The 14,547-nt window shown below is 37.3% G+C and overlaps 1 pseudogene; it reads right to left on the reverse strand.

The window, feature by feature from the left end:
• The window catches only part of LOC109232520, a 23,320-nt pseudogene continuing 18,996 nt past the window's right edge, over nt 10,224-14,547 (reverse strand).

A 14,547-nucleotide genomic window follows, 5' to 3' on the forward strand; every position in this document is an offset into this window, starting at 1 on the left:
CCTTAAGAGATACATATAAGATTTCGTATCGAATGCATTACTTTTGATGTTTGAGTTGTAACGACATTGTAGCTAATTTGCATATTATGATATATGTCATACTTTTCGTTATTCATAGTTGAATTATAATTTATAAATATTTTAAATAGATTATTTGTTATAATTTTGTGATTTAAAGTTTAATTTTTATAATTATTTTTTATTTTATACTATCTTAAAATTCTTGAAATTAGTAAAATTTAAAGATCCGTGGGACTTACGCCCCATGTCTCAAGGCTTACGCCTCGCCTCGTCAGAGATAAAACGCCTCGCCTCACGCCCCGCCTTTTAAAACATTGGTTGTCCTTATATATTCATTGATTCTCTCTGTAATTATCTAAAAGAAAAGATTCTTGTTTCTTGGGGCATGAATCAACTTACTGTCCTAGTAAAACTTTAGAGCCTTTTAAACATTTTGTAAAGCCACTTAGCAATTAAGGCTTTATTCCCGACGCACTCACTGTCTAACCAATTTGCATAAGATTACAAATTATGTTTTCATAAATTAGCTACAAGTTCTTATAATATTCTGATTATTTATAAGAATTGAGTTACTTTTGTGCTTGAGGTTTAAAAGCATTTTTGCTTAAGTAACGTGTGTACTCATTGTGAATCTAATCAACGTACTGTTTGAGTTGATTATAAAGCTTAACTATTTTGAGATGTCATATGAGTTTTCTTTTATGCATGTACTTAGGAGTAGCCACGGCATTTTGAATATTTTATATAAAAGAAATTAAGTTGTTTAATCACATAAAGTTTTGTGACTGAAATTATAATGGCATCCACTTAGTCCAGTTATCTTATTAAAATGGTAACTTGGCCCTACAGGGAGGTAACCATTTTAGTGAGATTAATTGGAATGAGATAGTAAACCTTTAAGTTAAAATTATCTTATGCCCACAGGTACAGATAAATTTCTATGTGTTTTGGTTTACTAGTCTAATAAAGTTAGTAAATTCTATGCATGGGTTGCAACCTCTGCCCACAGGAAGGTCTAGAATTTACTATGAATCGGTATTTTATGCGATTCACCTTTGATGGATTGTACTTCATAGCTTATGTATGTTTACCCTTGTTTTGCAGTCTTTACCGCTTTTCCTACCGCTATTTTTAATGAGAATGCTCGGATTCCAATGCTTTCTGGTGACAATTATACTGAATGGAAGGAGAAAGTCATTTTCACTTTAGGGTGCTCGGATCTAGAGCTGGCACTCCGTGTGGATGAACCACCTATTCCCACGGAATCAAGTACGTCAGCCGCTAAGGCTAATTATGAGCGGTGGGAGCGATCTAATCGCTTAAGTTTAATGCTCATAAAAGCTCACATAAGCCAAAGCATTAGGGGTTCTATCCCTAATAGCGATAAGGTTAAACTTACATGAAGGCCATTGATGAACAATTCGTAAGCTCTGACAAGGCTTTGGCCAGCACCCTTATGAAGAGACTCTCAAGTATGACTTTCGACAGAAGTCGTACAGTGCGTGAGCACATTATGGAGATGAGAGACATTGCTGCTAAACTCAAGTCCCTTGAGGTTGATATGTCTGAACCATTTCTTGTGAATTTCATTCTCAACTCACTTCCTGCAGAATATGGTCCGTTTAAGATTTCTTACAACACACATAAGGATAAATGGTCAACCAATGAACTTTTGACCATGTGTGTTCAAGAAGAAGAGAGGTTGAAGCATGAGATACCTGAAAGTGTTAATATGGTGATTCGTGGTAAGAGAAATGCAAAGAAGGGCAAAAGTGTTCCCATGAAGAAGAAAAGCACCTTTGATAAAGATGCTTGTCGTTTCTGTAAGAAGAAGGGACACTGGAAGAAGGATTGCCTGAAATACAAGAAATGGCTTGAGAAGAAAGGTAATTTTACCTTTGTATGTTATGAATCTAATTTTACTGAAGTTTCTGATAATACATGGTGGATTGATTCTGGTGCTACAATTCACATTGCCAAAATCATGCAGGGCTTTCTAACTCTGAGGAAGCCGATAGGAAGTGAACAATACGTCTATTCTGGCAATAGGACGCGTTCACGTGTGGAAGGCGTGGGGACTTATAGGCTCATTTTGAAGGATGGTTTTCACTTAGATTTAGAAAATACTTTTTATGTTCTAGAATATTCTAGAAATTTAATTTCTCTTTCAAGACTATTGATTAGCGGTTATGATTTGAATTTTCATTATCCTTCTGTGAAAGTTTTGAAAGATAATAAAGTTAATGGTTTTGGAAATTTGAATGGAAATTTATATAAACTTGAGCTAGACCCCACATTTGAATGTAATGTATTAACTTTGCATGATAAATAAATTGGCACTAAGCGGTGTATTATCAATGAGAGCTCATCAAGTCTTTGGCACAAGAGATTGGGACACATCTCTATTGATAGAGTCAAAAGGTTGGTTGATGAAGGAGTTCTAAAAGTTCTTGATTTTTCTGACTTTGGGACTTGTGTGGACTGCATAAAGGGTGAGCAGACCAGCAAATCAACTAAAGGTGCCAAAAGGAGTTCTCAATTACTTGAGATCATACATACAGACATATGTGGACCTTTTCCTACCCCTTGCTTGAATGGTGAGAGATATTTCATCTCGTTTATTGATGGCTATTCAAGATATATGTATCTTTATTTTCTGTTTAACAAATCAGAAGCACTTGATGCTTTTAAAGTTTACAAGACAGAAGTAGAGAAACAAACTGGTGCCCAGATCAAAATTATAAGATCTGATAGGGGTGGAGAATATTATGGCAGGTACACAGATAAGGGACAAGTTAAGGGTCCATTTGCTGAGTTCCTTGAAAGTGAAGGTATAATTGCTCAATATTCTATGCCAGGAACACCACAACAAAATGGTGTGGCAGAAAGAAGAAACCGGACATTAATGGACATGGTAAGAAGCATGATTAGCAGATCAAGTTTACCTTTATCCTTATGGAGTGAAGCCTTAAAAACCGCTGCGTATATTTTAAATAGGGTTCCATCCAAGGCTGTCCCCAAGACACCTTTTGAGTTATGGAAAGGATGGAAACCTAGTTTAAATCATTTATACGTTTGGGGATGTCCAACTGAAGTGAGGGTTTATAATCCACAACTAAAGAAGTTGGATGAAAGAACAATAAGCGGTTATTTTATAGGCTATGCAGTTAACTCTAAGGGATTTAAGTTTTATTGTCCTTCTCATTCTCCTAAAATTGTTGAGGCTAGAAATGCTAAATTTCTTGAGGAACATGAAGAAAGTGGGAGTGGTTTGACTCAAAGGGTGGAATTGAAAGAAATAAGGGAACCACCTGTGGTACCTTTATGTATTGGAAACTTGAATGTTGCTCAGAAAAATTCTCATGAATTATCTGAACAACAACAAGTTCAAGATCCACCACCACTTGAGGAGACACATGAAGATCAACCCGTTTTACCTAAACCCACTAAAGAAGTGCCTGAACCAGTGGGAGTAAGAAAATCCTCAAGAGTTCGCAAATCAGCAATTTCTAGTGACTATATTGTGTATCTCCAAGAGTCTGATTATGATATTGGACTAAAAGATGATCCATGCTCGTTTTCACAAGCCATGAGTGGAGAAAAATCCACACTTTGGTATGATGCCATGAAAGAAGAGTTAGAATCTATGGCTAAAAATAAAGTCTGGGATCTCGTCGAATTACCAAAAGGATCCTCTACCATAGGTTCCAAGTGGGTCTTAAAACTAAAAGAGACTCATCTGGTAATATCGAACGATATAAAGCCAGACTTGTAGCCAAGGGTTTTACTCAAAGAGAAGGCATTGATTACCATGAAACCTTCTCTCCAGTATCAAAGAAGGATTCATTGAGAATAATCATGGCATTAGTAGCTCATTTTGATTTAGAGTTACATTAAATGGATGTGAAAACAGCTTTCCTGAATGGAGATCTTAAAGAGGAGGTATACATGCGTCAGCCTGAAGGATTTTGTGATAAGGACAAAAGCCACCTTGTTTGCAAGTTGAATAAATCTATTTATGGGCTAAAGCAGGCTTCCCGCCAATGGTATATTAAATTTCATACGGAGAACATCATTGATCAATGTATATACCTTAAGATAAGTGGGAGCAAATATATTTTCCTAGTCCTATATGTGGATGATATTTTGCTTGCAAGTAGTGACTTGGGATTGTTGCACGAGACTAAACAGTTCCTTATCCAGAATTTTGAGATGAAGGATATGGGTGAAGCCTCTTATGTTATTGGCATAGAGATTCACAGAGACAGATCCCAAAGATTACTTGGACTGTCTCAAAAGGCCTACATTGAAAGAATTCTGGAAAGATTCAGGATGAAGAACTGTTCACCTATAGCAGCACCCATAATTAAAGGTGACAAATTCTCATTGAATCAATGTCCACAATGTCACACCTCCTTTTCGCACTACACCCGCGGAAGAGGGTATAATAAAGGGAGTTATTTCCAACTTGAAGTGACAATCGGAACGGGATTTATTATTAAGATTTCAGAGTCGCCACTTGGGAGATTAAGGGTGTCCCAAGTCACCAGTTGAATCCCGAACCGCGGAAATTATGACTCTGTTAGCAGTCCGCGAACCAGAAATCCAAGTAAGGAATTCTGTTAACCCGGGAGAAGGTGTTAGGCATTCCCGGGTTCCGTGGTTCTAGCACGGTCGCTCAACTATTGTATTTGATTTTATCTGATTTCAAAACGTGTTCTAGCTCATGCGCCCTTTATTAGTAAACCGCTTTTATTGTTATATTTTTTTTTATAAGAATTGCAACGTCGTGAAAGTGCGTCTCGAACCACGTCGCACCAGTGCACCCGTGATTGTCAACACACTTCGACTCTGTTGAGATTTGGATTTGGGTCATATAAATGTGCACCCGTAACTGCGAAGGTAAGTTTATTAAAACAGCCTAGAGTGACTAATGAGGTATTATCTTTGGGGAAAACCATGAAATTCGCTAAGCGGTTCACCCGAATTCTAAGTATTTTATAGCATTTATTGAGGGCCCCGCAATTTGTTTGTTTATTTGGCGAGTCACATCTCATTTATTATTTAAAGGCCAATCCTAAAGTAAACTATTCTCTCCTGACCAAAATTGTCTCTACAAAGGCATGATCAATTAACCAACATTGTTAGTAAAGAGACTTGATGAGGAACATATATTCTGCAACATCCCATTGATCGTACAACTTGGGCCTGCTATTGAAAGGACCAGGCCCAGGGTATATTACACACAAGTTTCAGCTATGAAGCTGGACAATAACTGTCTGGGCCTTGCATTTGAGCCCAGAAACAAAGCTTAAATTGAGACAGGATCTGAAATTTAAACCCAGCAGAGCACCGTGTTATAGCCATTTTCAATCATTTGGTTAACACCTATATTCTGCCCGTTGACGCTCAAAACCATCCAAAAGAATACATACACAATTCGAATTTTTAAAAGGCAAAATTGAAACGCTTAATGTCAAATTCAGAATCCTAGTTCACTGGACTATAATTTTCTCAGTTATGAATCAACATGCTAAAAAACTTGAATTTAAATTCAACATCTAAACTAACAAATTTCTCTATGATTACAATTATGCATGCACGTATTACACCTACTACCTAATTAAGCATGAAAACTGTAGCAATCGACATTTCATCCTGCTGAAGTCCAAAAACAGTCCAAACAATCCAATTAAACAGTCTGCCATACGTTAAATAAAACAGTCCTAATTGCACAATCACTGGTTTAATATAATTCAAACAAGTAAGGATAAATATTTCAGATATTCAAATGAACACAAGCTGGAACATCGTTCATTTCACTCCAAATTGGTGCTACATCAGTGGGTCAAAACTGTGTACCTGGAATTTGCAAAGGAAAGCAGAAGGATAGAGTCAGCAGTAGTAACAACAACTCTCAGCAGCAGTTCAGGAGCGATTTTAAACCAAGACACTTCACAAAGCCCAGGAATACATCACAGCAACCAGCACCTAATAAGTTGACCCAACACTGACTTGATTGAACTCAAAACCTACTTGAACTCAAACCAGGACTACTTCTGAACTTCAGCTACCAGAAATTGAGTTAAGAAATGCGAATCAACCACTAAAACTTGAAATTAACCTAAGAAATTGAACAAAACAGTATTTTCGGATTTTTCTGTAATTTCTGTTGTTTTTGGCTTTTGAATTTTGAAACTTCTGATTTCAGATCTGGAAAAACTGAAAGGATACTTTGGAGGGAACTTTTGGGCTCCCAGAACTGGTAGAATGCCTTGTTTGGGGGGGTTTAGATGGCTGCCAAAAAAACTTTTCAACAAGGCAGGTTAATGCCATTTTATAGGCAAAATTAGGGTGCAGCTTCAGATTCAAATTTTACCCATTAGTCCCTCACTTATTTTCATTTTTGTCCCTAAGGTTGTGACTTGTTTCTCAAGTTAATGCTATTAAAAATCAGAAATTGCAGCTCTCCTCCACCTAGAAGCTTCTAGGGGCTTCTTAATCTGTTACTGCAAGATTCCCTTACTGTACAATGCCTACTTTAACCCTGTCCTTACCCTTAAATTACTAACCTAGGCTAACTAACCCCAGCCCCTCTTAACCTTAGTCAGTAGCTGTAGTTAATTACTCAGAACATGGAACTTAAATCTACCTGAATTGTTAATCAAAACTGGTCTAATTCACTAAACGAGTCAACAATTCAAATGAGAACCAAAATTAAAGACCAAGACCAGAATCAATTATCATTAAGAAAAACATTACTTAAACAAAGGGAAAACCTACTGATTTACTCCAAATAACCGAAATCAAACAAACCCCCTAGCACACTGATTAACAACTTAGACTACACTGTATAACAAATTAAAACCAGTCAAACCTACACAAAATTAATTAAAAATTAACAACGCAGGGTTTAAACTAATACCTAAAACAGACTCTAATCGAATCAGCCTAACAAAATTAGTATTGAATCAACATAAAATGAGCTCTAATCTAATAATCAAACCAGTCGATCATTAACCAAGCTAAAAATGAAAATTAATTGGACACCGACAAACATGATAGCAAAACTAACAGAGGGATTTAAACAGGAAAAGAAGGAAAATAAACAAAGAAACCAGAAAGAAGAACGAGAACTCACTCGTTAATTACAGATTCAAAATCGAATGATCTCCAACGAGATTTGAGGGCTATTGACATTGAATTCGTCACGAGGGAGGTCCAGGGGCCCTTTGACATCAGTTGCATGTACTTTGGCCATTTTAGGGTTTTGGCCGGAAAACTTGAAATAGATATTCGAGCCGTTCTGGTTATATTCGAGCCAAGCGGCTATGGGGGTTGGGTAGAGGAGGTCAAGGCGGTCCCATGGTGTTAATTTGGGACCATTTGGCGTAACCGGCGACTTGGCCGGAAAATTTTAACGGGATATTCGACGAGCTCTGGCGAGATTCGAGGGAAACCAAGGGCAGGGTTGGAAAGAGGGGAACGAGGAGAACCGGTGGTGTAATTTTGGGGTTGATCGGAGCATCGCCGCCGGCGACGACGATTTTCGGCCGGCGGCGGACGGCGGAGGGACGGTGGCAGATGGTGGGGTTACGGTGGTGTTACATGGTTAGGGTTAGAGAGACGATGAGGGTAGGGGGTTCTGAGGGGGTAGGGGTGGTTCGGACATTTATATATCAAGGGTTGGGGACTTCTGGGCCGTCTGATCAATTAACCTCGACGGTCCAGATTAAAACTTAACCAACGACGTCGTTTTGGGTGGGGTGTGGGACTGGACCGGGTTGGGACGGGTATGGACCGGCCTGGATTGGGGTATTTCGTTTGGGCTGACCGATTTTGGCCCAAATTCGGTCTCCAATTAAGACCATTTTTTAATTTTTCTTTTTCCCCTTTTTTTTCTTTTATCTTTTATCTATTTTTGTATTTATTTATTTTTTTCTGATTTTATAAAATGCTAAAACAAAGCAAAGACCTAATTACACTATTTAACTCCTAAAATTACTTATAACTCTATTTAAAGACAAATGCAATAATTAACAATGCAAAGAACTATTTTCTCGCAATTTTCTTTACATTTTATTCTAAAACTAATTAATACTACAATTGTGAAATTAAATCCCTAAATGCCAATGCATATTTTTGTATTTTCATATGGATTAAAATGCACAAATAAAAATGCAACAATTACCAAAGAATGCCACAAAATTCACAAAATTTATAAAATACTAGAAAAAATTATTTTGTTTGAAGTTTTGGGAATTATTGCTTAGGGCAAAAATCACGTGCTCACACACAAAATGCATTGAAAAAGGAGCAAATGAAATACATTCCCTATGCTTCGCTCGTTGGGAGCCTTATGTATGCACAGGTCTGTACTAGACCTGATATTGCTTTTGCGGTAGGAATGCTTGGCAGATATCAAAGTAACCCTGGTCTTGACCATTGGAAAGCTGGTAAAAGGGTCTTGAGATATTTGCAAGGAACCAAGGATTTTAAGCTCACATACAAATACTCTGACTTATTGGAGGTGATTGGATATTTAGACTCTGATCTGGGTGGATGCAAAGACACTGGTAAATCTACTTCAGGATACATTTTCCTTCTTGCTGGAGGAGTTGTATCTTGGAGAAGTGTCAAGCAGACCATTGTTGCAACATCCACAATGGAAGCTGAATTTATAGCATGCTATGAAGCTACATCACAGGCGTTATGGTTGAAGAACTTTATTTCCGGCCTTAGGATTGTCGATTCCATTTCAAGGCCATTGAGAATCTTTTGTGACAATTCAGTTGCAGTTTTCTTTTCTTCTAAGAATAATAAAAGTGGCAGCCGAAGCAAGCACATCGACATAAAGTACTTGATGGTTAGAGACTATGTGAAGAAGCAAGATGTGAATTTTGAGCATGTTAGTACTACTTTGATGATTGCTGATCCTATGACTAAAGGTCTGTCGGCTAATATTTTCAAGGATCATGTAACCCATATGGGGCTTAGTAGCTCAATTTTGTCTTGCTTTGCTCTCTAACACTCTGTCTAGACATTATGTTTATTTTGATATACATGACAGTGCACACTTTTGGATTTTCATGTATTATTTGTGATCATTGAATCAATAAAGTTGGACTCTGAATGACTTATATTAAGTCCATTCGTAAAGTTGTTGGACACTTTGTTAGAATATATTGTGCATTATAATATATGGAAGGAAGTGTTTGTTTAAAAGCATGACCGCCATGATTCGTGTAATAATATATTCTAGTTAAACTGATTGTTGCATAACTTTTAATTGAGTGATAAAGTTTATGGCCATATTATATGTTTATCTCTCACAAAGGATTATCTGATTTTAATATGTGGACCAAGTGGGAGAACGTTAGAAATTACCGTCTCTTCTAGAGACTTCTAGTGTGGCCCACATATAAGGTAATAAATTATTTACCTTGTCTCCCAAAGGAAATAATATATCAGATAATATTCTGTAGTTATGCATATATGGTAGTTTCTTTGATGGAAAGAAATTACCATATATTAGGAGTCCCTAGGGTAATTATAATTTATGGAGAAGTCCCTAGGGCTAAAGTATTTGCCTAAGAGTCCCTAGCCTACCTATAAATACACATGTGACTCCATCAGTCTGGCATCCTACGATAGGCTTAGGCTAGAAGGCTCTAGGTTTTCTGTCAAAATTTTACGAGGCGATTCCACAGCACTTGAACAATTATGGCTGAAGGTACGTTCCCTATTTAATTTCCGCTGCGTTGGCTCTGTATATGTATTAGAATTTCAACAAAACGGGCATAATTATCAATCCAATATTATTATTAGTAGAAACTTCTCAAATATATATAAGGCAACTTAGAAGAAAGAATTTTTTTAAAACATTGTGACAAATTCATTAACTTAACATTAAAAAGTATTGTGGACAATATATCACAATTCAAACTGTAATATTAGGTAGTTCAATTCCAGTAACCTTGATTGTGGCCCAAAAAATAACAACTCCAAAAGATGAAGTAAAATTTAACATTGAGAAATGAAAAGACGACGACAAAAAATAGAGGAATGAAAGTAGGAGAAAAAAAGAGAAAAATGTAGCATAATTATTGAAAATTGTATAATCCTTGCATATTAAACAACCATTCTGTGTACTATATTTTACAAAATTTCTCTGATATAAAGCATATAGGGATGGTTACACTTCATACTCCACGGTCAATTAGTTTATGTAGAATTGCCTGCAAATGAGAAAAAACAACATGCTAATTAGTACTGGTTGTCAAAAGCACCAAATAATTTGAAGGCTAATTTGAATAATAATAATAATAATTAATAACTCGAAAAACAAATAAGTAAAAGGGAGAAACAAATGACTTTAAAAATGTTTTAATCAACAAGCCAGGACCAATTAAAAGTTGATTAATATTTATGCGTTATTGGATATGAAGATGGATACTAAGGAAAAAATTTCTCTACTTGCTGCTTGTTGCTACTGCCTTCTTTCATCCATTTTCTGGCTCTTAGTTTGTTGTTACTATCTTTCTGGCCCTTGTTGTTGATATTGCTTATTTCTACTGTTTCTTCCCATCTTTCTTGAGCCGAGGGTTTATCGGAAACAACCTCTCTACCCTCCCAGGATAGGGGTAAGGTTATAGACACTATCCTCCCCAGACTCCACTTGTGGAACTTAGACACTATCCTCCCCAGACCCCACTTGTGGGTCTTCACTAGGTCTGTTGTTGTTGCTTATGACGTGTGCTTGTTTCCATCATGAAGTGACATCCGCAACCACCCTAGTATACTTCAGACTAAAAGGGTAGCTCGGTGCACTAAGCTCCCGCTATGCGCGAACAGGAAAAAGCCGGACCACAATGGTCTATTGTACACAGTCTTACCCTATATTTCTACAAGAGGCTGTTTATATAGCTCGAACCCTTGACCTCCTAGGTATACTAAAGGCTAAAAGAATATAATTGTTCTTGAGAGTGACTTACCGGACATGAACGGTATGATTTTAGTCCCTGATGTAGTTCATATGATGAGATCAAAAGCCTCACTGGACAAAACTCAACAGAATGGCCGTGTCCTCTGTTGTCAACCAAAGAGATCAATTGGCGTTGTAAAAGATGTTCAAATGCCTACAAAGAATGTAAATATTTGTCAGTATACCTTTATATATCCAAAGTTGAACGTTAGACAAAAATTATTTGTATTTAAGTCCTTGCTATACACACCCGGAGGCATACATTCCGTGCATAATAATCACTTGTTCGCAACGAATCATGCACGTTTTAGTACTCTGGAAGGCATGACAACATGGTAAGTCGCATAACATTCACACTATTAAGATAAGAAGGGAGCATGTAATAGTCAAACCTTTCATTACTGATGTTACACCCCGTGTTTTCGTACGTAAGAATACATCATAAGTCAATTAATGTAAGCTCAGAAAGGGAATCATCTTTCAAAAGTTTACAAAGTTAGTTGATCATGTTAACGTGGAGGTTACAAATATTTAAGATCATTAGTACCAAGTAGCAAGAGGGTTAAAAGGTTTAGAAGCTAAACGAATTGAAGAAAATAAGTTTCGTCGAAAGTCGACAAATTGGAATGTTTTACCATGTACTTTTGGGGTGATACTAGGGTTCTTAACATTATAAGAAGATTATATTATGAGTTGTTTTAGACGTACGATAGTTGGTGTTATGTTTTGAAGTCAAGCGAGTTGTGGAACAAAAGTTGGAAAAAGGTCATCACAAAGTTCCATTCATAAATGTGCTGAAAATTAGGTCAAATGTAACTGAGCTTTTCTCCCAATATACTTGGAATTAGGGGATGATCTACATATCAAATTGAAGATCTACGAGTCTAGTTTCCAACGCATTAAACCGTTCATCGATACGATATTGGAGTAGAGAGATATTTGCATTTTCGTGAGACAGCGCAGACTGGTAGGTGACAAGTAGGTGCATCACCTACTTGCCAAAATGAGAGGACTTAATTAAAAGCCCCAAAGTCGGCCAAGAGGGGTCTTTTAAGGGAATACAAACTGAGTTATTTCACCTGTATTTCAGACCAAGAAAACCTAATTGAACCCATGCAACTCCTCCCCCAAAATTCCACACAAACCCTAGGGTATTCCGGGTGTTACGACGCGATTCTAGTGCTGAAAAGTCCGGACAGCATGCTAGTTTCTCTTTCTCCTTCTTGTATCCATGTTGAGGAACTTATTTTTGATGAAAAAGGACCAGGTTTCGTGGGTGATACTCAGTACAAGACTAAGGAGCCGTGAAATTGCATAGCTTGAGGTTGGGAAGAATATACAAGGTCCCGATAGACAGGTTGACATTCCTCCTAGTAGGCTATCAGCTCAGCGAAGGTGTTGGTGTACTCCACTTGCTCCGGAGTTGCCTATTTGGTCAGTATGCTTTGGATATGTATTGATTGGTATGGCGGGGCCCTGTCCCAACCTTTATGATATTAGGTACTCTTAGAGGCTTGTAGACAGATGTCAAGTGTATGGATACTTGTATGGCCTTTTCGGCTTATGTTATGAGTTTACAAATGGCCATGTCGGCCTTATAGGCCCGTATGTCACATGTATAAGTTTGCATATCATGGTGGGTCGTCAGATGTTGAGTATTACCCTATGTTTCATTCTTGTTATCTCATGACGAGTTTTCTAGCTCATTTACCATGATAGTATGATAAGAAAGATATGTTATGTTGGTACTCGGTTGAGTAAGGCACCGGGTGCTCGTCGCGGCCCATCCGGTTTGGGTCGTGACATATTTGGTCTTAAAAGCAGTTTTCCATTCATCTCCGGGATTCATTCGAATCTGATGGTAACCACTTTTTAGATCAATTTTAGAAAAGATTTTGGATCCATGTAATTGATCCAACATGTTGATAATAGGTGAATTTAACTATAATCACGCCTTAAATAACCACCTTCTTGCATAATTTTGATGATAAAAGTGATAACAAAATGCTCTTATTAGTGCTTTTCATGATTTGCAGGTGATATATGACCAGGGAAGGCTAGGGAGTACTTTTGGAGTCAAAAATGAAGAAAAAGAGGCCAACTGTGAAATTTCCCAAGTAAACCACGCAAAACAGGCCTGAAGATTCAGAGAACTGTGTTGACCGCGGTTCCACCGCGATCGCGGTAGAACCGCGGTGGAAGAGAGTTGCAGATAAAATGAGATTCAGAGAAGGCATTTGGCCGCGGTTTGACTGCGACCGCGGTAGAACCGCGGCGGAAGCCGAAAACTTCAGGGACTAAAGTGTAAAACACGGGATTTTTAGACCTAAACCCTAGTTTAAATACGAGACTTCGCCCAAGAGAGGCATGTATTGGATTTTAGAGTATCTTGGCAAGAAAAACTATTGTGAGAGAATACCCAAAAACATAGTTCTTCTTTTCTTTGATTTTTATTGCTAGTTATGATGAATTCTATCTTAGTTTGTTTTCCCATAGCCATGAGTAGCTAAATCCTTTGTCTAAGGCTTTGATGGAACCTATTGGGGAATGAACATCTTGTTTATGTGAATACAAATTGCTAGTTTCAATCTCTATTTGTTCAACTTTGTGCTTGTTGTAGTTAATTGACAGGATCCTCAATTAGCTGTGCCTATTTAGTGTGCATAACTTGGAAAAGAGTGCATATTTAGGTTATTGTTGAACAACACCACTCCCAAAGTATAAGAGGAATCTATAATCGCGGGTTTAAAGGCGGGATAAGGGATAACGAAGCCTTGGGTGTAATCTAAAGTGAATTGTACTAAATAAAGTAAGCTAGTGTATCTCGGGAGAGTGCAATTAGTATATTACTGTGATTACTCGGGAGAGATTTACGGTAAGATGAGCGTTCATGATTGATAGAGATGTGTTGGTAAATTTGTATGAGCATAAACAGAAGGGATTCCTTCAATAGGGGAAATCTTTGCCTTAGCTTCTTCTCATCATTGTTTACAACCTTAGCATTTTAGTTTACAGCTGTTTAATTTACTTGCAATCGTAGTTAGTAAAGCGACCTTCAACTGTAATTCAAACATCTGGGAAACTGGTTCTAAAGAGTTTAGTAGGTCTAAAGATAGTGATTGATAGGTTAATTCTCTGTGGATTCGACTCTGGGCATAATACTCAGGTTATATTTGCAACGTCCGCATTGTCCTTTTTATAAGGCATAGTTGGGCGTGATCAAATTTTGGCGTCGTTGCCGGGGAATTAACGGAATTATCAATTACCATTGATAGAAATACAAAAATTCTTAGTGTGGTCAGTTTTCTCTATACCCAACTTGTGAATATTTATGTAATTAATTTTTCTTACCTTGGTCTATTTTTATTTTTATTCGTGTTTATTTTCTTAGTTTTGAAAAATGGCATCATATAATGAAAATTGGTCGGATGGTAGTTGTTCATACTTTGATGACCCTTGTCCTTTGTGGAGGACCACACTCGTGGCAAAATTATTTAAATTTTCCCAGGGGTGGATTGTGCGCACAATCTCAAACCCATGAG

This window comes from Nicotiana attenuata, chromosome 1, assembly GCF_001879085.1.
Source record: "Nicotiana attenuata strain UT chromosome 1, NIATTr2, whole genome shotgun sequence".
Lineage (NCBI taxonomy): Eukaryota > Viridiplantae > Streptophyta > Magnoliopsida > Solanales > Solanaceae > Nicotiana > Nicotiana attenuata.